The sequence below is a fragment of the Thermobia domestica genome, chromosome 17 (assembly GCF_964235325.1).
Source record: "Thermobia domestica chromosome 17, izTheDome1.hap1.1, whole genome shotgun sequence".
Taxonomy (NCBI): domain Eukaryota; kingdom Metazoa; phylum Arthropoda; class Insecta; order Zygentoma; family Lepismatidae; genus Thermobia; species Thermobia domestica.
The window spans coordinates 153,561,708-153,584,867 of NC_137470.1; the positions used below are offsets into that span (position 1 = coordinate 153,561,708).

Consider the following 23,160-nt stretch of genomic DNA (forward strand, 5'->3'; position numbering starts at 1 on the left):
ATTTGTAGCCTACTTGAAGTGTGTTCGAGGCACCAATTTCATCGTTTATGGTTTTGGAAAAAAATGAAATGAAATCTTTTGAGTTTTACGTCCCACATTTATGCCTGTTAGGCTAAAGGGGGCGGTGATGATGCGAAAAAAATGAAATGGTGGAATGAAGAAAGTGGGAGGAAACGGGAGAACCCCGAGAAAACCCACAATCACGGTGTTTGTCCACCACAAAGTCCACACGCTGCGAACTGGGAGTCATGGTTTTGGAGAAAAAGAGAGAAGAGTGATTTTGTTCGTTACTTTACAGAGATGCTAGAATTCAGGAGCAGTAGAGCTCGGGAAACGTAGTCCATTTCTCTTTTTTGAAGGAGTTCGGTTTAATAAAACATTTTTTTTTTATTTACCCCGTTTGGGAGACTTAAGAAACTACCTGATTGGCCACTACAAAATTCGTCCAAGATATAGAAAGACAAAATTTATTAACGAAGTTCGCTGATACAGGCGATATTCAAACCGAAAATGATAGAAATCAACTATTTCCTTTTTTATGTTGAATACTAGAGAGCCGAAACGGTAATAGATAGCGATAATCAGCTTTCTGCAATCAATTAAGCGCCCCAAACTACGTAGGTCACTCAACATATAAGTTTCTTTAAGCTGTAAAATATTTATTTTTAGAGATACATTTGTAAATTATGCATGCATGTGTAGGTGGGTCCGCCTCTCCACATAATCCCCATTGAGATTCATGCATCTGTCTCACCGTTGCACCAATTTGTACAAATCCTTTGCAAAGAAAAAAGAAAAAAAGAAAAAAATCAGGGCTTTGGCTATTTAGCACTCTCCTCTCATTGCTATTCACTTTGTCACCTGTTTCGAAACGTTCACCTTGCAATGCAGACCTTAACACCGGAAACAAACGAAATCTTTGAGTTCAATGTCTCACGATTATTCTATTTAAAATAAGGGAGACGATGATTAAAGCAAGTGAATGATGATGAAAGAATTGGTGGAATGAGAATGTAGAAGGAAACGGGAGTATCCCAAGAAAACAGACACACACTATGTTGTCCAGCACAAACTTACTCGGACCGGGATTGAAACAGGGACCCCATGCACCAGAGGTAATCACTCTATCACTGAGCCACTGGAACCTCAACACCGGAAGATGCTGGAAGTAACTTGGCGCTTAATTAAAGCTATATAAAGAGTGGGGAAGCCGTTCCAACCCTAATTCTTCAATTTTGTTTGTTTTTTGCGTGCTCAGTGGGGCTGGGTGTTATCGTGAAGAAGAAGAGACTAGTCGCCTTATGCAGAGTCGTTTTGACGTTTGATTAGCGCAATACTAAAGGCCTGACTACCGCAGGAAACATATGTTAGTCGAACTCTTTAATATGGTACTAATCACGCGTCAAAACGACTCTGCATAAGGTCCTAGGTGTCTTATGTCGAATTGCACTTGCCTGAAGAACATATTATCTCACCATTTTTTATTGCATTAATCACTCTTCACCCTTAGCGTAAACGTCATAATCGTAGGACGTTAAACTGAAAGATTTCATTTCATTTAATTTCGAACGTTACTAATACAGTTAGATAAAATTCAGTGTAGAACCAAGTACTTGACTGTGCGAGCCAGAAATACGGTTATGCATTTAAATTAAAGGTAATATTATACTGTCTATTGCATAAGGGGATATTGGATGTTATAGTACACTTAAAACTGTATTTATTTTTTTTTCTTTTAGGTAAGACTCATACGTCAGTTTACGTCACTATCCAAAATGGCAATGGAAATTCAGTAGCAAATTACCGTCGCAATATGGATTATTGTGTAGGGGAGACCGGGGACGATTGTAACGCGGGTCAATTGTAACATTGGCCATTACCTGTAGAAGTGAGTTTCGAAATACCGTTTGTACCTGTCATTGGAGTCACTCATCCAAGATGTATGTGGGAAGAAAAAAAAAGCGTCATTATTAAAATGAGAAATACTGGACAAGAAGAAACGTGATTTTGGCAGGGGTGAGTAAATTTTTAACTGACTTGTTTTATTTTCTCTTGATAGATGTGCGTTTACTGTAAACAAAAACTCTGTGCGTGTGTAATGTATGTTATTTCCTTGACAGCGTGGATGTTGTGTTTGATGCTTTGACTCAATGTAATTATGAGAAATCATAGTATTTATCACTGATCTTTGAACGGGTACAAACGTAACATAGTGATCTGGGACGATTGCAACACGTTACAATCGCCCCAGACAAAGTTGTACTGAACCAATATGAAAATAAACTAGATATGACCGAAGATAATACAATTGATGTAATTAATAAAGCAATGCACAAATGATGTAATTAACAAAACTTAGTAATACATCAGTATGACTGTATTAAGTATGCTTTTCAGAGGGTTACAAGTACGTATGGGGCGATCCGATCCCCCCAAAATCCTTTTCGGCTTGGTGTATATCATTATGGTTTTTATAGGGAAAGAAAAGACTTTCGCCGAATATTTCATTATAAGGCCTTCCCTAACTTCTTTATACACTCTGACAAACGTTTGTGACTGGCTGCGGATCACTGCTTTTCGATGTTGTATCACAAAAGGCTAATGTTTCAATATGTTCCTTCTTGTGATGTCTTTAAATAGCCTTTAAGTTTTTTAAAGACTTGTTTGTCAAATAGGCTCCCTTTCTTATTCATCAGAAATAATCAACAATGTAATTTTTCATTTGTTTTACTTAATTTCTCTTGCACAGCAACGCATTTTCTGTTCGCCTCGTTATGCGAGACATGTGTATAGGGGTCGCAAACGCAGTGTGGGTGTCTATTAGTACAATATCATTAGAACTAGAATCAGTGGCGTAACAATAGGGAAGCAGCGTAGGCATTGCTTAGGGGCACAGTGCGCTTGGGCATATTAAGAGGATGTGGGAACGCCACTATGGATTTTGCTACGGACGCCAAACGCCATTGTTGGGTCACTGACTTGAATTTTTATGTTACGTCATATTTTAATCTTGGCTTCCTTGTCCATGTTTAAGTGGATATGTGCTGACTGCCACGGGTGCTGACTGCCACAGCCAATTATCGGTGCTGACTGCCACGACTGTGGCTGATTGCAAATATGAAGGTGCTGACTGCCACGACGGCGTGCTGACTGCCACGAGCCTGGGATAAACTGTATTTGGAAAGAGAGGAATTAATCCCTCATACTAAATGTATGATTATTAATTAATTTAGTAGAGAATAATTAGGGATTAATTTAGTAATCATCACAGGAAATCTATGTGGCATCCTATAAGTTACAAAGTTGCTCACTAAGTGGAACGACATACGCTTGGATGTTTACAAAGGAATTGTCTTTTCTGTTATATGTACAGTTTGCACATTTCATTGTTTATATTAATTGTTTTATTGCATTATTTAATTGATATGAGGGTCTGAAATCAGCTGACAAGGGAAGTTTGGGAGAAGCACTCGCCTGCAGAGAAATAAGCATGTCATTTGAAGGACCAATTCATGCTGATTACAACAGGTAATAAAACTCCTTTACGTTGAGAACTGTTCGAGATATTCAGCGTGGAAGTTTATATGAGAAAATGAGTGGATGCACGTTTCAATGCGTTAAGTATTCTCTCCCATGGCGAAGCCTGATGGTTTGAACTTGCTATTGCTTGATCACTGGGGTCCATCCACAGACAAATTGTCCATTACAAGTTGCATGACGGATGGCAAAGACTTAATGGTTGAGAAGATACCAAAGAATTGCACACAATTTGTGCAACCATTTGATGTGTTTTGATTCCGATCAATCAAAGATTATGGCAGATTTGTACATAATATGAAACTTCTTCATCTGGACGCTATAATGTACCAACGAAACAATCAAATAAAGTTCGTGTCCATACGAATCACTTCCGATCACCACGATACATTGGATTGTTTCAGTTTGCGTTCTAAAAGGCAGGTTACGAACAAATTATAGGCCTATAACTTTTGAATCACTTGTCGAATTTGCTTTTTGGTTTGGTTCTGCGAACTGTTCCCTTGACGGATGCAACGCAATTGCACATATAAAATGTTCATGGTGCAAGGGAGTCTTTTGCATGCGTCATTTCTTCATAAAACAGAAGAACAACAGTGATCAATTTTCATCTCTAACCTATGATTATTGTGAACAATGTGATGACTAATTGTATCTAACAAACCCGTTAGTTATCGCGAAACACTTTTTTTTCCTGTTACTTCCGATAGCTTTCAATTCGTATGTCAATATTCGTTAGTAATTATGTTGTACTTAACGCGTATAAATGCGTATATCCTCATTTTCTCATATAAACTTCCAAGTTGAATATCTCGAACCGTTCTCAACCGTACAGGAATTTTATTAGCTTGTTGTAATCAGCATGAATTGGGACTTTAAATGGCATGCTTAGTATCTCTGCAGGCGAGTGCTTTATCCTGAACTTCTCTTGTGAGGGACAGCCACCAGTGCTTTTTTGATGGAACTTTCAAGAGCTGCTCGAAACAATTTGCGCAACTGTACACAGTTCATGATGACATAGGAAGTTTAAGTGAGAATACATAAATCCTACCAATTTTGTACGCACCGCTCCCTTACAAAACTGAAGTACACTCATGTCCAAAATTATTGTCGCATATCTATAACTGTCTTCTTGTAAGAATATAATTTGATAATTTTGCAGAGTACTTTTAATACTGATATGTGTATAATCAGGAAATGTATATTTGTGGTAAATTTCATAGGGAAAGAATTATAAATGCGAAAATCATAATGAGTAAAATAAAATGTAACTAATGGACAGGAAAAATTTATTTTCGTTTTATTGTTCTTATTTACTGCTCTTATGACATGAAATTTACTACATACTTGTCTTTGCCAATTATACACATACTAACATTATAAGAAATACCGGGCGAATTCGTTATCAAATTATAATACTAGAACAACATATTTATAGTCATGCGACAATAATTTTGGACATGAGTGTACATACAGAGACCTGTTTACCTTTGTTATGTGTTAGTCTGGACAACACGATCCTAAGGTTCATCACGTTTCTTTCATGCTTCTTGGCGTCCGGTAATGTTACGTCTAGCAACTTTCTCTCAGGCTCGTGGCAGTCAGCACGCCATCGTGGCAGTCAGCACCTTCATATTTGCAATCCGCCACAGTCGTGGCAGTCAGCACCGATAATTGGCTGTGGCAGTCAGCACCCGTGGCAGTCAGCACCCCACCGTTTAAGTTAGGCCGAATAGAAGTTATTTCGAGCTAATGTGACACAGTACAGGTAACAAGAAACTCATTATTCATGCATCTTGTGGACGCGTGGAATATATATATATATATATATATATATATATATATATATATATTAAATAGGTGTACTTTTAAGTTTGAGGATGTAATGTATATTCTTAGTTTGTTGTCCCCATCCGTTGTTAAACACATCAGTATTATTATTAGTAGTATTATCAGTATTATTTAACCATATACATTGTTACGCCACGCCACATATATTGTACTTTTCATTAAAAGCATCATGTTACAACTGTTGCAAAGCTCTGTTACAATTGACCCGGGTACGGAGACATTTGTAACAAGACAGATGTTGTCATAAAATGCTTCGTAACTTTCTATATTGTATAATTTTCAGACTTATTGGAACAAAAATATGTGAAAAAAAAATGTAAAATTTGTTACAATTGTCCCCGGTCTCCCCTGCCAGAGTGCAGGTTGTGATAGTTTGTTGTGGGTAAATTTCAAGAATTGAATTTACGCTCCAAAACCGCGATCCATCGACGTGCTGAAAAAAAAAAATGAAAAGACAAAAATTCGTATGTCAACATATTTCACCTGAGGAAATATTTGAAATCTGTGTAAGTTTTACGTCCCACGGTTATGCCGGTTAGGCTAAAGGAGACGGTGATGATGAGTAATGAATGAAATGAAGAAAGTGGGAGGAAACGGGAGAACCCCGAGAAAACCCACGCACATGGTATTTGTCCACCACAAAGTTCACTTGGCGGGGGCTGGGATCGAACCCGGGCCCCCAAGCACCAGAGGTGAACGCTCTACCACTGAGCCACCGCGGCCCCAGGAAATATTTGAGTATCAGTATATCAGAAAGCAATGTGTAACTTTCTTAGGGCTTATCATTTATTCTGTGTTGTAAACGTGTGAATCAAATTGCTCGATATATATATACAATATATATATATATACAATATATATACAATATGTATATATACAATATGTATATATACAATATATATATTGTATGTTGATAGTTTGGTATATTGTCTTTGTAATAATATCATATCTTCATAAATAATTCTGTAACATGGTTCAACATTCGCAATGAAACGCATATCTGTATTGTGGTTCACCCTGTAGCAAAGTACGAAATTGAAGTAGGGAGAGATAGGAATGTTAAAAAAAGAAAGAAAAATCTATTCGCAACGTAATGTTTCGACACAGAAATAGTTCATGTTATCCTAATTGTTAAACTATATACGTGTAAGATGAGGTGTACCGCTTGCCGCTGGCACATCCATTATTTACATATGAAATACATATTAATTGCATATGAGTTTCTGTAACGATTTTACAAACTTCTGAAAATACTGTCATTTTATTCCCCCTCAGTACATTATTACTGTAGTAGGGAAATTTTCTTCCAAAATTATTAAGTGAGAGGAATACCATTCAATCTCTATCAGAATTTCATACCCTATCCGGCAGTGTAGAGAAATGATTTTTACAGTGATGTCACAGAGCTATATTGAAAGGCTAAATTCCAGTTACTAAGTGCCCAAATATTTTGTTACATTATGCAAAGGTGTTGTATTGTCAAGATCATGTTCATGATAGAGTAAGAAATACACTCAACTCACGCTTTAATTATTCCTTGAGGTATGACGTCATGATTTGGAGTGCAGTTTGGAAATGTAATCGTACTTACCTCATATTTTTGCAAATAGGCATATAAACGCTGTGAAATACTTCGAGAAATTGCAAGATAGATTGCTACCCTTGTTTGAATAAAGCAAACTGTTGCGATACTCCAGGCATTTTGTGGAGAGTCTCCATGTCATAAGAGAAAACTGCCTACCCGCTAGAAAGGCAGCAAAGGATCAAAAGTCTGCCGTTGCCCTAACAATCCAAGTTATTACTGTACTACAAGAATCATATATAAAATGTATGAATTCCACAAACGGCCAAATATGGCCATTTTCCACTGGGCTCACTCGGGCTCGCGCTCACCTGTCTCAACTGGGCTCGCGCTCACTTCTCTCAACTGAGTTCGCACTTACTCGGGCTCGCGCTCATCTCTCTGGACTGGGCTCGGACTCACTCGGGCTCGCGCTCATCTCTCTGGACTGGGCTCGCACTCACTCGGGCTCGCGCTCCCCAGTCTCAACTGGACTCGCGATCACTAGCGCTCGCGCTCACTTCTCTCAACTGAGTTCGCACTCACTCGGGCTCGCGCTCATCTCTCTGGACTGGGCTCGGACTCACTCGGGCTCGCGCTCATCTCTCTCGACTGGGCTCGCACTCACTCGGGCTCGAGCTCACCTGTCTTAACTGGACTCGCGATCACTAGCGCTCGCGATCACTTCTTACAACTGCGTTAGCGCTCACTCGTCCTCGCACTCACTTCCCTCAACTGGGCTTGCACTCACTCGGGCTCGCGCTCACTTCTGTCCACTGGGCTTGCACTCACCCGGGCTCGCGCTCACTTGTCTCAACTGGACTCGCGATCACTAGTGCTCGCGATGATTTCTCCCAACTGGGCTCGCGCTCACTCGCGCTCGCACTCACTCGGGCTCGCACTCACTTCTGTCAACTAGGCTTGCACTCACTCGGGCTCACGCTCACTTGTCTCAACTGGGCTCTCGCTCACTTGGGTTCACGCTCTTTTCTCTCGAATGCGCTAGCGCTCGGGCTCATTTTTCTCAGTTGGGCTCGCGCTCATTCGTGCTCGGGCTCAGTTTCTTTGATTTGATAAATCCGCAATGAAAATATTGTGTCAAAGAACATCAAAATCGAGTTTTAACCAGGGGTAAAAGTGGATCTGAAAAGGTTGGGGAACGCATGACGTCATGCCTTCCCCTGTGCCTATCTTTGCCCACTATATTTTTTAGGAAGTGGAGGGACGCCATAGATATTTTTAGAAGTGGGGGATATACATCCCCATGTTTTCCCTCACTTTTAACTCTGGTTGAACAAACGACACGCCATCGTTTCAGGGTAGCTTTCGAAAAAAAAAAAAACTTTAATGAAAGGATGTGTGTGTGTGTGTGTGTGCGTATGTCTTATTTTTTTGGACGTTGAATTGCTTTCTTTTTTTAATAGCCCGTTGACTTATATGAGGAAGTATTTTTCTTTTAAATAGACGAGATTTTAATTATTCAATTTTACTAATTTCTTCTTCTGGCCTATTTAAGAGTTCCTTGCTTTAAAAACATTCAATGTAATATTATTTTAGTTTTTATTTATACCGGTATATACCGTATTTACTCGCGTAATTTTCGCACTTTTTTAGACGAAAAAAGTTGTTTTGAAACAAGGGTGCGTAAATTATGTGGGAAAAAAAGTTAGCCACATCAGTGAACATCATCTAATTTTTTTTCCCCAGTCAAAATAACACGAAAATACCAGTACACATTTTCTTTGTAGCAAGAATTGACAACAAACAACTAATTCTAAATTTGTAGGAAAATAACATTAAAAAATTGATTAAGAAGTCGTGTGGTTTCTTACCTTAGAAATCATTGTCAAATCCTCGCGTGCACAAATTACTCGAGGAGAATGAAATATACAGAAAATGCCCTTCATAATTGGGATGCGAAAATTATGCGAGGGCGAAAATTACGCGCGTATTTACGGTATTAAAATTGCATAATACAGTAGTTAAATTTCGCATAGAATACATTTAAGGATCTCAAGAAGTAGTCAGTAAAATTAACAAGCTAAAACTCTTTTATTTCAAAAAATTAAAACAATGTTTACTCATTTAATTAATGGGCTGAATAACCATTATGGTGCAAGTTATCAACATTCTTAAGAGCTACTCTTGTTTATTGAGATTTAAAGAAGCTACAATTAAATAATACATAATTATTTCGCTCTACTTTTCTATGAACGCATAGCTTCATTAGTTGCTATTAGTAAATACATTTCTTACTTCGCAAGGTCAAGTAGTTTCCTTACTCTATGATCTCACACACACAAAAAAAAAAAGCTTGGGTCATGGAAGTTGTTACTAAAACAACAAAAGCAAATACCTCCCGCAAACAAATACCATCTTCTCATAATAACCACGAAAAAGTCTGTTCTCTATCGAAAGGTGTTTAAAGTCCTCTGGATAATAAAATGACACCTCAGAATGTGCTTTTTCTTTTTGTAAAGTTGTTTCATTCTTCCTTTACAATTCTGCACATGGAATGACTTTCCTATTTTTTGACTCTAAATCAAATGAGTGCACGTGAGTGTGAAGCTCGCACTCAATTTAACTGGCGCTCGCTCGGGCTCACGTTCACTTTTCTCAACTGAGCTTGCACTTACTCGGGCTCGCGCTCACTTTCCTCAACTGATCTCGCGCTCACTTGAGCTCGCGATCATTTCTCCCAACTGGGCTCGCGCTCGCCACTCTCAATTGAACTCGCGATCACTAGAGCTCGCGATCAATTTTCCCAACTGGGCTCGCGCTCGCACTCACTAATCTTATCTGGGCTCGCACTCACTCTGGCTCGCGCTCATCTCTCTCGACTGGGCTCGCACTCACTCGGGCTCGCGATCACTTCTCTGAACTGGGCTTGCGCTCATTCGCACTCGCGTTCATTTCTCTTAACTGGGCTCGCGATCACTCGAGCTCGCGATCACTTCTGTTAACTGGGCTCGCGATCACTCGGGCTCGCACTCACTTCTCTCGATTGGGTTCGCGCTCACTGGGGCTCGCGCTCACTTATTTCATTGGGGCTCGGGCTCACTCGGGCTTGCACTCAATTATTGAGCCCGAGCCTGGTTGAGCGTTAGTGCCGAGCTCACGAGCGTCGGGCTCGCGAGTTTGGACACCTATGCAAACGGCCACATGGATTCGTAAATAAAGAACAAATTACCTGGTACGCTCTGTGTCAAATGATGCCATCTACCAATGAAGGTCACGGATGACTTTTTGGATACTACGGCAAGTAGCACTGAGACTTCTCGTGCTATCAAAGGGAGTTCCACCAAGCAGTGTTTTCAGTATCGTTTTATTTCAATGCAATTATTATGAAGCATTACCACCTAAATCGTAGAACGAAGTTGCTATCTTTTCTGAAATTTTAGACTTCCAAACTATGTCATGCATAAATTTCGGAAGTCTTATGGAACAACTTGGTCCGTCCGTCTGTCGACAGGTATCAGAGCAAAAACGGTCAGATATTTCGAGGTGCAGTTTTTACAATCGATTCATCGTTCCAAGAAGAGGCTCCATCTTCCCCGATAAATCTCTATTCAAAGTGGAAGTGATTCAAATTAGTCATTTCCGGTTTCAACATTTATAGCCATAAAACAAAATCAGTAACAGATAGCGAGAATAAGCTTTCTTGCAAACGAATCATCGTCTCAAGGCAAGGGTACCGTGACTATCAAAAGCAGAAGTGATTCAAATGGAATGTTGCTTCAGGTTTCAATATTTATTTCGTCACAGCAAAAACGGTTAAAAAATATCGAGATACTGTTTTTTACAGTGCGCCCCACTAGCTTTCGAACCCGAAAAAAAAACGTTATAATTTCCGAACAAATATACATAGGAAAATGAAATTCATAACACAGGTACCTTGTTTCATGCTGAATACATGACCGTCACAGCAGGTGCTGAATGTGTCATCCCTGGACGTCAAGACATGTTTGTACACGGCATTCCATATTGTGAAAAGTCCGATGTAGAGTCTCCGGTGTGATCTCATGAATCGCATTCTCAATGTTGTTTCGCAACTCTTGCTGTGATCGTGGGTTGTTTCTGTAGACACAACCTTTAAGAAAACCCCATAAGAAGAAATCAGGTGGTTCAAATCCGGGGATCTTGGCGGCCACAATCCTTTTGAGATTATCCTGTCACCAAACAAGGACTCAATTTCTGCCATGGCCACGTTGGAAGTATGGCATGTTACTCCGTCTTGTTGGAAGTAACCGCGACGCAGTTCTTGATCGTCCAGCTGATTCACAACTTCACTGAAGATGTGTAAGTAAATTTGTGTGTTTACTGTATCTTCAAAGAAGATGGGTCCAATGATACGCTGTCGGGAAATTGCACACCAAACTCCCGCCTTCAAGGGATGAAGTGGAATCTCATGGTACACATGCGGATTTTCGGCTGCCCACACCCGAGTATTCTGCGAATTCACATAACCGGAGAGATGAAACCAAGATTCATCTGTGAACCAAGTATAGTCTAAGATTCCTGCATTGTCATGCAACAAAGCTTGCAACCAACGACAATACATCACGCGTTTTTCCCAATCTGTAGTCTTCAACTCCTGAACGACTGTAACGCGATATGGAAAAAGCTTGGCTCTTTTGGCGGCTCTTTGCACAGTTGACTTTGACATCCGTACCTCTTGTGATAGTCGACGCAGGCTTTTCTTAGGGGACTGCAAAACACGTTGCCGCACATTCTGTACTGTCTCCTCGGACATCTGTGGACGTGCGCCTCCATGTTCCGTAAGCAACGTTCCTGTTGTTTCGAACTTGTTCACCAAATGATGTATTGATGATTTCGATCGTCCTTTACCGCATCGAAATTCACGGCAAAATTCACGTTGAACGGTCTGATACGATCCCGATATCCAATATTTTTTAAACAATGAACACGCGTTCCTGTACGGTGTACAGAACCATCCTCGCGATGCAGCGACTCGAGTCACACAAACGCACGCGCACCACGCCAAGCTGCACTTCCCCTGGCGCCACCTATCGTCTTTGTTTTGACGTGTGCGCTTCTGTTCAATCCTTTCACGTGTTTAGCATGAAACAAGGTACGTGTATTGTAAATTTCATTTTCATATGTACATTTGTTCGGAAATTATAACGTTTTTTTTCTGGTTCGAAAGCTAGTGGGATGTACTGTACAATCCATGAACTTTCCCAAGAATATCTTCCATCTTCTTCATTAGCCCTTTATTCAAACCGAAAGTTGTTCAAAGTAGTAATTTCCGGTTTCAACCTTGATCACCAAAGAACAAAAACGGTAACAGATGGCGGCAAACAGTTTTCTGAAATCAACTCAGTGTTTCAAGAGAGCATACCGTTTCAACCCACAACAGTCTACTAAAGCTGGAGGTAGTTGAAATTTATTACTTCCCGTTTCAATAATGGTTTCTATTGAGCAAAAACGGTAAGATATATCGATATGTAGTTTTCGCAGTTGATTCAGCGTCCCAAAAATAGGTTCTCTTTTCTTTCTCAATCCTCTGTTAAATACTGAGGTGGTTTAAATTAACGGGTTTCGGTTTCAACCTTTATCGCCATAAAACATAGGCATAACGAGTAATGGCTTTTTGATATGAATTCAACGTCCGAGAAACTGTTTCTATCTTTGATCTTAATAGTATACTGCAACCAGTAATTATAAATATACTATTTGATGTTCGAGTATTGAATTCCCATACTTTGGAAGCATTAAATTCCCTGCCGTAGATTCACTCTGTGAAATGAAACTCATTTATTTTATTTCAAATGACACTGCGTGAAGAAATGGCGGTGCACGGTGAAAAATTCAACATATGTTTCACTTAGAACAATACTACAGACACGAGAATATAAATATATCGTTTACCTTCTGGCCTACTCTACTAAATGCACTGCAAATGCTAAATGGTTTGATCGAAGATGTTTCGAGGATAGCACCCTCACCTCAATTACAAATTAATAAATAAGTAAATTAATTAATTAATAAAATTATTTTCCAGAAAAATAATGTGACTCCTTCATTCATGACAGACTATGGAGAAGCATAGGGATGAGCATGAGACGAGCCAAAACTCGACTGGACTCGAATTCGAGTCGAGTCAAAGGTAATTTTCTAGAGTCGAGTTCCCAGCCAAGTTACTGTTCCCGAGGTCAAGTTTTAAGTCGAGTCGAGTTTGATGAATGGCTGGGTTCAGCTCGTTCAGCTCGTTTTAACTCGTTTTGAAATTATAGCCTGGTTAGACTAGAAAGCCAAACCATAAGAAATATAAGCAGTTATGTGGTATACTTTTAGTGTTGCTCACGGGAGGGGATACTGCTCGCATCTCGTCCCATCTCGATAACAAGATATAAGGGCAGCGGTGGCTCAGTGGTAGCGTTCACCTCTGGTGCTAGGGGTCCCGGGTTCGATCCTAGCCCCCGCCAATTGAACTTTGTGGTGGACAAACACCGTGTGCGTGGGTTTTCTCGGGGTTCTCCCTTTTCCTCCCACTTTCTTCCTTCCACCATTTCATTCATTACTCATCATCACCGTCTCCTTTAGCCTAACCGGCATAACCGTGGGACGTAAAAATCAAAGATTTCATTATTCGATAACAAGATAATAGATTTTCATAAGAAGACAGCCTCAAATGTGAGCATCAATGTAAGTATATACTGTAGTTCTTACTATCTAGTCTGAGATCTGCACGGTCGAATTTTTGAGGGTAGTGATGTCAACCGGCTTAGCTCGGTTAAACTGAGCTAACAGCTCGACCCAATTCGGTTGGGATGAGCTATCGATTCGGCTCAATTGAGCCGATGGCTCGTTGCGGGGAGCCATAAGCTCGGTTCGTGTAAACCATCGCCTGAAATCAGCTCGGGCTCACCTGGGCCGACAACCCTAAACCCAGGCCAAATAGTCTTGAACATGTTTGACCGACGCCGTATAACTTTTAACAACTTTTGGCTCGAGCCCGAATACTTGCTAATCCGGATCTCAAACCCAGAACCTCGTGACAGAAACCCTTGCTTTCTAGACTTCAGGACTGTTGAGGTCGACAGTCAATTAGCCTTTAGTATTCAAATACAAACCGCCTATATTTCATGTTTATATACGGTGTTATAATAATAATAATAATAATAATAATAATAATAATAATAATAATAATAATAATAATAATAATAATAATAATAATAATAATAATAAAACTTGTAGTATGGATACTTGAAGAGAATATTTGAAACTACACACAGGATTTAGCTCGGCTCGACTCAAAACTAAACCAAAGTTAGAGTCGAGTTGGAGGAACTTTTTCGAGACGAGTTCTCGAGTGGAACTCAGAGATATCCGTTTCAAGTAGAGTCGAGTTTCAAATAAAACTCGCTGAAAACTCGCATGTTCGCTTTCCTAAAGTTGCACGAGTTGCCTGGAGATAAGGATCCATACCTACTCAAACTTCTTTACAGCATCACTCTCCTTCTGCCATTACTCTGTAGGTTTTTACAAATACCCATTTTTCAGAAGTTGGGTGAGCGCCAGGGCCGGATTAATGGATGGACTTAAGGGGACTGTAGCCCTGGGCCTCCACTCTGATCAAAATCTCAACTGTCTATCTAAAAAAAGTAATAAAAATACAATGATAATATAAAATATGACCAAAAATACAAAACATATTCCCTTAACTTTCCTACTGAGCTTTTACAGAAATGTGTTAGTTGAAGTCAGTAGGGGCCACATATTATTTTTTTTCTAGCTCCGGGCCTCCAGATCTGTTAATTCAGCCGTGGTGTGCTGTTGAGCTACATTCAATACTAAGTGATAATAATTTGGCAATAAGGAAAATAATTCAGCAGAAGCAATCTGAACAAGAACAGGTCATAAGCAAAATAAAATTTACGACACGGTAACTCTGTAGTAGAGCGTTCATATCTGATTCGTGGGGTCCATAATTCAATACCAAGCACTGTGATTTTGTAGTGGACAACAGGGATGGGAATCTTCACTCATTTTTGCCCTCAAGAGGGTCGCCCTCACCACCCTAACTCACCCTCATTTTGGTAGATGAGCGTGAGGAAGAGTGAACGTGAGAGTGAGTGAATCGTTTGAGGATGAGTGAAAGTGAGAGTGAGGGGTTCAACGATAAATTTGAGCGTGAGGGCGGCAGAGTCTGAGTGTGAGTGAATTTGATTGAAAGTGAGGGTTAGGAAAAATGGCGTGTATTTTCTCTAAATTCTTCCGTTTCCCGCCACATCATCAATCCAACATTTATTTCATAATTATTGGCTTTGACTAGTATATGTTTCCTTTAATCTAAATAGCATAAATTGCAAGTTCAGTGCACAAGGAAATCAAATCCACTTTCGGTCATTTTGTATATATATATATATATATATATAAAGTGACTATGTGACTTCATAGCTTTTGAACCACCCGACCGATCTCGACCAAATTTTCAACGTGTATGTGGTTTGGACCTAGTATGGTTTTCATCGTTTTAATTTGACGGTGCATCTTAGATGATGGGGAGGAGAGCTATATTAAACAGGGTCGAAAATGACCGATATTAGTGTCGAATCCTTAGTTTTTGGGGTCATTGCGATGAACTTTGATACTTCCGATGCCGTTTAAATCCAAATTCATTCCTTTATGTCCAAAATGAAATATATTTTCCCCATGCGGAGAACGGGTATTCTGCTAGTATTTCATACTTAAGATCTCTACCTGAAGTTCCTTTCACAGCGTAAAAGATTCATACTCACGAGGGAACCTATCCAAGTGCAACTCTGACTTCGAGTCGAGACTATGGTCGTTGGATACCTTGTCCTAAAAGAACATAACACGAAAAGTGATACATCCTCGATCGCAACCGTTGCAGAGATATAAGCGTGAAAAGTTAGAAATTGAGCTCCATACTATACATTACAAAGTCAGCTTCCGGGTCAGATTTTTCGGAAACGGTCAGGTAAGGAACATCAGCGAATACATATCAAATTAGTGTTGGGAGCCCACCACCTTTTGAATGAAAAAATGTTGCCCCCGGGGCACTCGCAGGGTCCCAGGCGGGGTCCAACTCAAAATTGGCAAATGGAACCGGGGGTCAAGTAGCATATTGTATGAAAGCTATTGTTAAATAAAAGATAGAACAAATCTCAACTCTCTATGATGACCCTGTGCAAACGGGCAACTGGTCAAAATGCCAATACAACCTACATCAGACAATATATGGCCACTCTTCTAAATCCGTTAAGTTGAGATTTGTTCTATCTTCTTTTATTTAACAATAGCTTTCATACAATATGCTACTTGACCCCCGGTTCCATTTGCCAATTTTGAGTTGGACCCCGCCTGGGACCCTGCGAGTGCCCCGGGGGCAACATTTTTTTCATTCAAAAGGTGGTGAGCTCCCAACACTAATTTGATATGTATTCGCTGCGTTTCCTTACCTGACCGTTTCCGAAAAATCTGACCCGGAAGCTGACTTTGTAATGTATAGTATGGAGCTCAATTTCTAACTTTTCACGCTTATATCTCTGCAACGGTTGCGATCGAGAATGTATCACTTTTCGTATTATGTTCTTTTGGGACAAGGTATCCAACGACCATAGTCTCGACTCGAAGTCAGAGTTGCACTTGGATAGGTTCCCTCGTCAGATATTTTAAATGGCTCTTATAATGTGAATATACACTTTTGGCAATTTGATTCTCTTGTGCTCTGAATTCCCCAACTGTCGTACGTAAAACTATTAATTTCATTTATCATAGGTAGATTATATTACACGTATTCTGTTAGATTTTTTTTTTCTTCATTGATTGCTAAGAAGTATGATAACATATTTCAATTTGTGCCAAATTTTATCATTTGCTGAGTTCATAATATTTCTTTTGTATTATTATTATTATTACTAATAGTAGTAGTAGTAGTAGTAGTAATATTAGTATTAGTATTAGTATTGCTCTATCTCGGTTTAAACGCTGACCATCCTCACTGAGGTTTTCCATGGTTTTTCTCAGTTCTACCAGGCAAATGCCTGGATGGTACCTACTAAACAGGCCCTGGCCGACACCTTCCCAAATCCTTTCCATTGTTGTTGTTGTTATTGTTGTTAGATATCCAGTATAAAATGGCCTCTGAGCTGTACCTGGTGGTTGTTAAATAAATAAATAAATAAATAGTACCGCCTCTGGCAAGTACAGATTATTGGAAGAGTTTTTCTTCTCCAAAGAACTTTATGACTATATAACTGGTGTCTAGTATTACTACTTTTTTTTCTGTAGATTTGTTAGATGTTTTGTGTTTATCTGTTCAAGTCGTGTCAGATACTTTTAGAGACAATTCCTGTAGTTGAGATAATGATTGGTGTTATTGCAACTTTCAGACATTTCCATAACTTTTTTTTTTATTTCGTCAGATAGGATTTTAGATTTGCTTATTTTCGTACTGAATGTTGTACGTATGTTATGAGTCAACGTTACTGCTACATTTATGAGAGTTACTTTGTGGTCTATTTTATTGATAATAGTGATGTCGGGTCTGTTTCCAGGTACCGTTCCATCTGTTCTGATTTCTCGATCACAATAGAGTTTGTATTTATAATTTTCATATACTGAACATGGCTGGTATTTGTAGTATGGCTTGGTATCGGTGATTAGTTCCATGTTAGAATCCAAAATCTCGCGAATACTCTTTCTAATATAGTTCCGTCTTTGTAGATAGTCTTCGAGAGTCATTGTACGTCATGAGCAGGGCCCGGATTTTCTTGACCTAAAATTTTCTAAAAAAGTGAACTATAAAATGACACTAAAATTCCTGAAAAATGACCCTAAAATTCACAAAAATTGACCTTAAAACTTGCGTTTTTAAAACGTTTATTTCGTTAAACATTGTCATTTTTTGAATATCTATTAGATTTTAATTGCCATTTCTCTTTCTCAAAAGTTTTGTTTCAGTTAGTTGCAGTCTATTGATCAGTCCATTGTACGGCATTGTACGTACTGAAAGCGTCAATTCACTCCCGAGTTGAAACTAGGAAGTACACTTAAAGAATAGATGTTCGCAAGTGTAGACTGTATACACGAGAATAATAGATAAAAAAAACGTTTAAAATCTTTGTACGTGTTGTAATCCATTTTTAGTTACTCACGTGATCACATTCTTTGTGGTAAATAATCCAAAACCATCTGTTTGGCCACCTACGAACTCCTACCCCTACTCAACCAGCTAAAGCTTAGTGTTCATTAACTTTTTAGGAATGCAGATTTTCCACTCCAATAGTCAGGAAGCAGGAAAAGAGGTATTTTTCAAATCCGTAAACAGTGTTTATTGTAAGATTTCCTTATGTAGAAAGAAAAGACAAATGACCATAAGTGACCTGAAAGTTACCTTAAAATATTAAAAAATGACCTGAAACTTCAAAACGGCAAAAAGTGACCAAAAGTTGACCCTAAAACAATATACTTTTAGAACCTTGAGTTGAAGGATAACGTTTTTATTTGAAGTTGCCTTGTCCTATGCGTAACAGAAAAAAATGACTTGTCAACAAGATCCGGGCCCAGGTCATCAGCATGTGATGTGTTCATTTGTTTCTGGCGTGTCTCCGCATTTTCTGCACTTTTTATCCGGCATTTCTTGCTTCAATATACATTTACAATAGTTTCGGGTTGGTATTATTATTATTATTATTATTATTATTATTATTATTATTATTATTATTATTATTATTATTATTAGTAGTAGTAGTAGTAGTAGTAGTAGTATTTTACATATTACCTTTGTAATTTCTTGCCATTAGCCTTCACCACTTTCGATAAAACGCTACTCTTTTAACTTACCTACTGTGAATGCATTTTTAGAATGCACTTAGAAGTTCAGAAACATTTCTCATTAGAACTTGGTTACTAATGAATGCATGGAAAATAAATCTTAATCTTCAACATAAGATGTCAGTACTAACGTAGCTCCAGCAGCCTTTCATGAAACTGATTAAAGAAACTTTGTCTGTTGATTTCATCCGTTGAATTCATCAACTAACTAACAAAGAGAAGCCAGAAAATGGATTAACTAATGAATATCAGATGTTAAATGGAGTAAAAGGTTAAAGAAATATCATGTTCCATGACATTCCTCTTCAGCTGGAGTGCCCCCAAAAGAACTAAACTAATACATTTAAATGCATTTAACTAAAGAAGAATCTGAAATAGTCGAGGCACATTTATATCAGCACTGACTCTTGTCTTCTGAAAGCAGCGGTAGAAATATCAAAGATTGGTGCGCACATGCGGGCGCGCTCCCTGTTTCCCAAAGAGCTCAATCGTGACAAAGTGGTTAGCGTACACGCCTTTGTCGTGGGAGATCTGGGTTCGATTTCCGGCGGGAGCTCATACGGTTCGCCACATCTCATATAGTCTAGCTGATGAATGGGCCGCTAAATCCAAAATCAAATCAAAACCCTGTTTCCGAATGCCACTTTAATATTTAGTCATATTGGTGGGATGTTCAATTTAAAAAAGAAAAAATAAAATCATTGTGTTGATATTTAGAAAATACGGCCAGAAAGTGTATATCGCATTTTTTCGGATTTTTAGCAGCGAAGAAAACATTATTTTTTTTATTTCAGTTAGTTTTTCATTTCCTAAACGTTCAAAACCGAACATTAATTTTCCATCGTCATTTCAATACACAACAGGAGAGCAATTATACTTTTTTTTTTTAAGAACAATACTATGAAGTAACTATGAAAAGTTACGAGAACAGAAGAAAGTTACCATCTTATAGCTAGTAATCTAGATTCTGATAAATAAGCTCGGGTCTTGGATTTCGAAAGCACACTGAGTTGCTTTCTTTACAGATAGTATAAAATGCAGAAGCGGATATGGGCTCTGTCGTCAGTTTCAGAGACAATTTCCAGTAATTTGGTATGTAGCTCGTAGTCAGGGGCTTACGCAGGGGGTGGGTCCTAGGGGTCCGGACCCCCCCTCGGAATCCCTAGATTTTTTGTAAACGTAGTCTACTTTTAGGGGCAATTTTAGAAATTCTCATATAATTTAGTCTCAAATTGTATTTGGACCCCCGAAACGTTTTAGACCCTTCCCGAAATAAATTCCTGCGTACGTCCCTGTTCGTAGTAGATTATTTTTTAACCTAGCGGACACCTAAAGAGAAATGTCAAGTTTTCAGGGGATTCATGAGTAAGTTTTAGTATGTAAAGTAGAAAGAGAACCACTGTCATGAAGGAAAGAGTTGAGTTGATGTTAAGTTTAACATCCCAACAACAGCGTTCCTCCGTTCAACAGCGAGGCTATATGAGACGTGGACCTACTGATTAAAGTGGAATCCGAACCACTCGAACTCCTGCCGGGAATCAAACCTGGGTGTCCCATGCCAAAGGCGCGTACGCTAACCGCTTAGCCACGCAGGAGCTCATGAATGTAAGAGAATGATACTGTTTTCTGTTACAACAATAATCTACTTCGATAATAAATCATGATAATAAATGTAACGTATATTGCGATATAATTTTCAAGTTCGTTACTGAATTCTCTATGTCTGTCTGTCTGTCTGTCCGTCTGTCTGTTATTTGCGATGTTTTCAACTTCTAACCCTGAATTCAATAGAGCATCGAAAATTATCATAGAAAGTGATTAAATTTTTTGCGTCACTCTTATCGTTCCCGAGATATTGGCCAAAAAATGGCCGATTTCCAAAGATTTAAAGAGCCATATCTAGGGACCCATACGTCATAGAGTGATCATATTGGTGTTGATCAATATCGAAAAGGATGGTAAATATTTTGGTACCAAATAGTAACCGGTGGCCACTGTCCAACTGGCCACTGGTTTGTTCAATGACCAGTTGGCCAGTGACCACCAATTATGATCGGTACCAAAATGTTTACCATACTCTTAGGTATTGATTGAAACCAATATCATCTCTGCATGACTTACCGTTCCTGTGATATTGGCCAAAAGTGGCCAATTGGTAGATATTTAAGGAGCCATAGCTCGGGAACCATAAGTTGTAGAGAGATGATATTGATGTTGACCAATACCTAAGACAATGGCGAACATTTTGGTACCAAATAGTAATCGATGACCACTGATTAACTCTCTACTGGCCAAGTGGCCACCGTTCCCCAGATATTGGCCAAAAACTTCGAATTTCTAGATATTTAAGCATCCATATCTCGAGAACTGAAAGTCATAGAGAGATGATATTTTGCTAATTTTTGCGAGAAACAGAAGAAGGTGCGGGTAAAAAGATTTACTTTTACATCTAGGAACAATGACAGTTACCCTTCCCGCTCCTCAATCCATTCTTTTTAATTTCGTCCTGGCAATGATCTTGGAACATTCTCAACTGGTTCGTCTTGAATTCCCTTTCTATGATTCCCTATGCCAAGCTACGATGCGATACCCATTAAACAAAACCTAAACTTATATATATCACTTTGATATTTATTCATAAGCACCCTTAAAGTCGTGGTCAATCTAAGCTTTCATGGCGTAATTTCAGTAGCTCCAAATCACTAACCACAAGTAATTCCAAGTAATGTTGGAACTGCATCATTATGATATAATTTCCTACTACAGAACCTGACTTTTTATATTTTCCTGCACATAGTTAAAATTATTAGTACTTTGAAGTAACAAATAGTTAATATATACACAATACATGCTCACAAATACACAATGGTCTTAACTTATAGAAACGAACACCGGGCTGCAACAGTTTCTTTAACAAGCAATGTTGTTTGTCGATGCACGCGAACAAATAATCCCACATTTTAAAGATGATTACCCTTTATGTAGAATAAATTTGCAGTTATGATTTGATAAAAGACCTGCAATATATCTGAAGTACAATAATTCATATACGTATATGTATAAATTAGCTTGTTTTGTCGTCAACGAACATACAATATAGAAACATTCACATCAGAGCGAGAGTTGTTTTCTGCTATAGATATGCAATATGGTGTCCTGAGCGAGGGGAATTCAAAGTGTATGTTCACTTCCGTGTGTTATTTTCGATTGCATAGAGATGGCAATCCATTAAATAACCAAGTAAGGCAAATTGTTTTAAACGTGTATTCATATTTACGACGTGCCGATCGTTGTAATAGTGTGAGTGATGTTGTTATAAATACACCACATTAACTTGATCCCTAGTCTTCCATTGCAAGCGCTGCTATCGGCTGAAGGAATTCCACTCGCTTTCTTTCGCTTAGCAACAGCTGAACCCTTATTGGCTCAACGCGTGGGTGTGTGAGGGTGTGAGCTTTAGTTCGCATTTTTGCCACGGCTCAAGACATTTTGGCAGCACGATAGTCTTACTGCTGATATGATAAGTGTCAGTGAGCGTATACTTTTTTGTTTCGTTGAAAAAGGAGCTCTTGGAACAAGGGAAAGTATCAACACCCGCAAACACAACAAAAGAACTGCACTGAGTTTCAAGGTAAGACCAATTTACATTTCAATGTATGTGTGAGTTTGTGTTCTAAAATATTTGTCCTTATGTTTGCTAATGTTTCGTTCTACTGTTTCTGTTCTATTGTTTAACTGATCGTCGAACGTAAGTGACTGTCATGATCGTCAATCGGAAGCTCTATCTCGATTTCTACGCATTGTTTCACACACTGGCTGTCAGCTGTACGCGCGCAAAAATACAATACTTTCCTTCTGGTTGTGACTGGGCCAGTGCTTACGTCACTGCAAACTTAGATTAGCCACAAAGCTTTCAGTCAGTTGGCGTGTGCTTGGCTTTTGGCTATCTACCTTTTGTTGTACTTGCAAGCGATGCTTTAGACCAGCGTTTCCCAACCGGTGTGCCGCGGCATACTGGTGTGCCGTGAATGGGCCGCTGGTGTGCCGCGAGGAATCGAAACAAAATTATTAATTTTATAGCAATCAAATTGCAAAACGTGGGAAAAATGTATATTTGTATTTCACATTACTATGAACCTCTACTATGAATCTACAATTTTAGGTTTCATACCGGGTTGCTGTTCTGTACATTTCTAATGTTGAAAAAATATTTGTTATCATTGTTATGACCATTATTGCTTCTTTGCACTTAGACTTTATTGTTGCAGACTATTTCGTAACTTGAAAATTTAAAATATCATTTAATCCTTTCGACAAATTACCTGCATTAGTTTTTTAAAAGTAAAAGAGATTTGTTTGTTCGTTCGTTATTTAGTGATCTTCCT

General features: G+C 38.9%; 1 protein-coding gene across 1 annotated transcript in view; it reads left to right on the forward strand.

Moving 5' to 3' along the window:
- LOC145674428 (uncharacterized) overlaps positions 1–23,160 on the forward strand; it is a 1,698,027-nt gene that overhangs the window by 312,793 nt on the left and 1,362,074 nt on the right. The window contains exon 2 of the mRNA XM_081744474.1: positions 1,740–2,016. The gene's annotated coding sequence lies outside the window, so the exon portion shown is untranslated. The remainder of the gene's footprint in view (positions 1–1,739; positions 2,017–23,160) is intronic.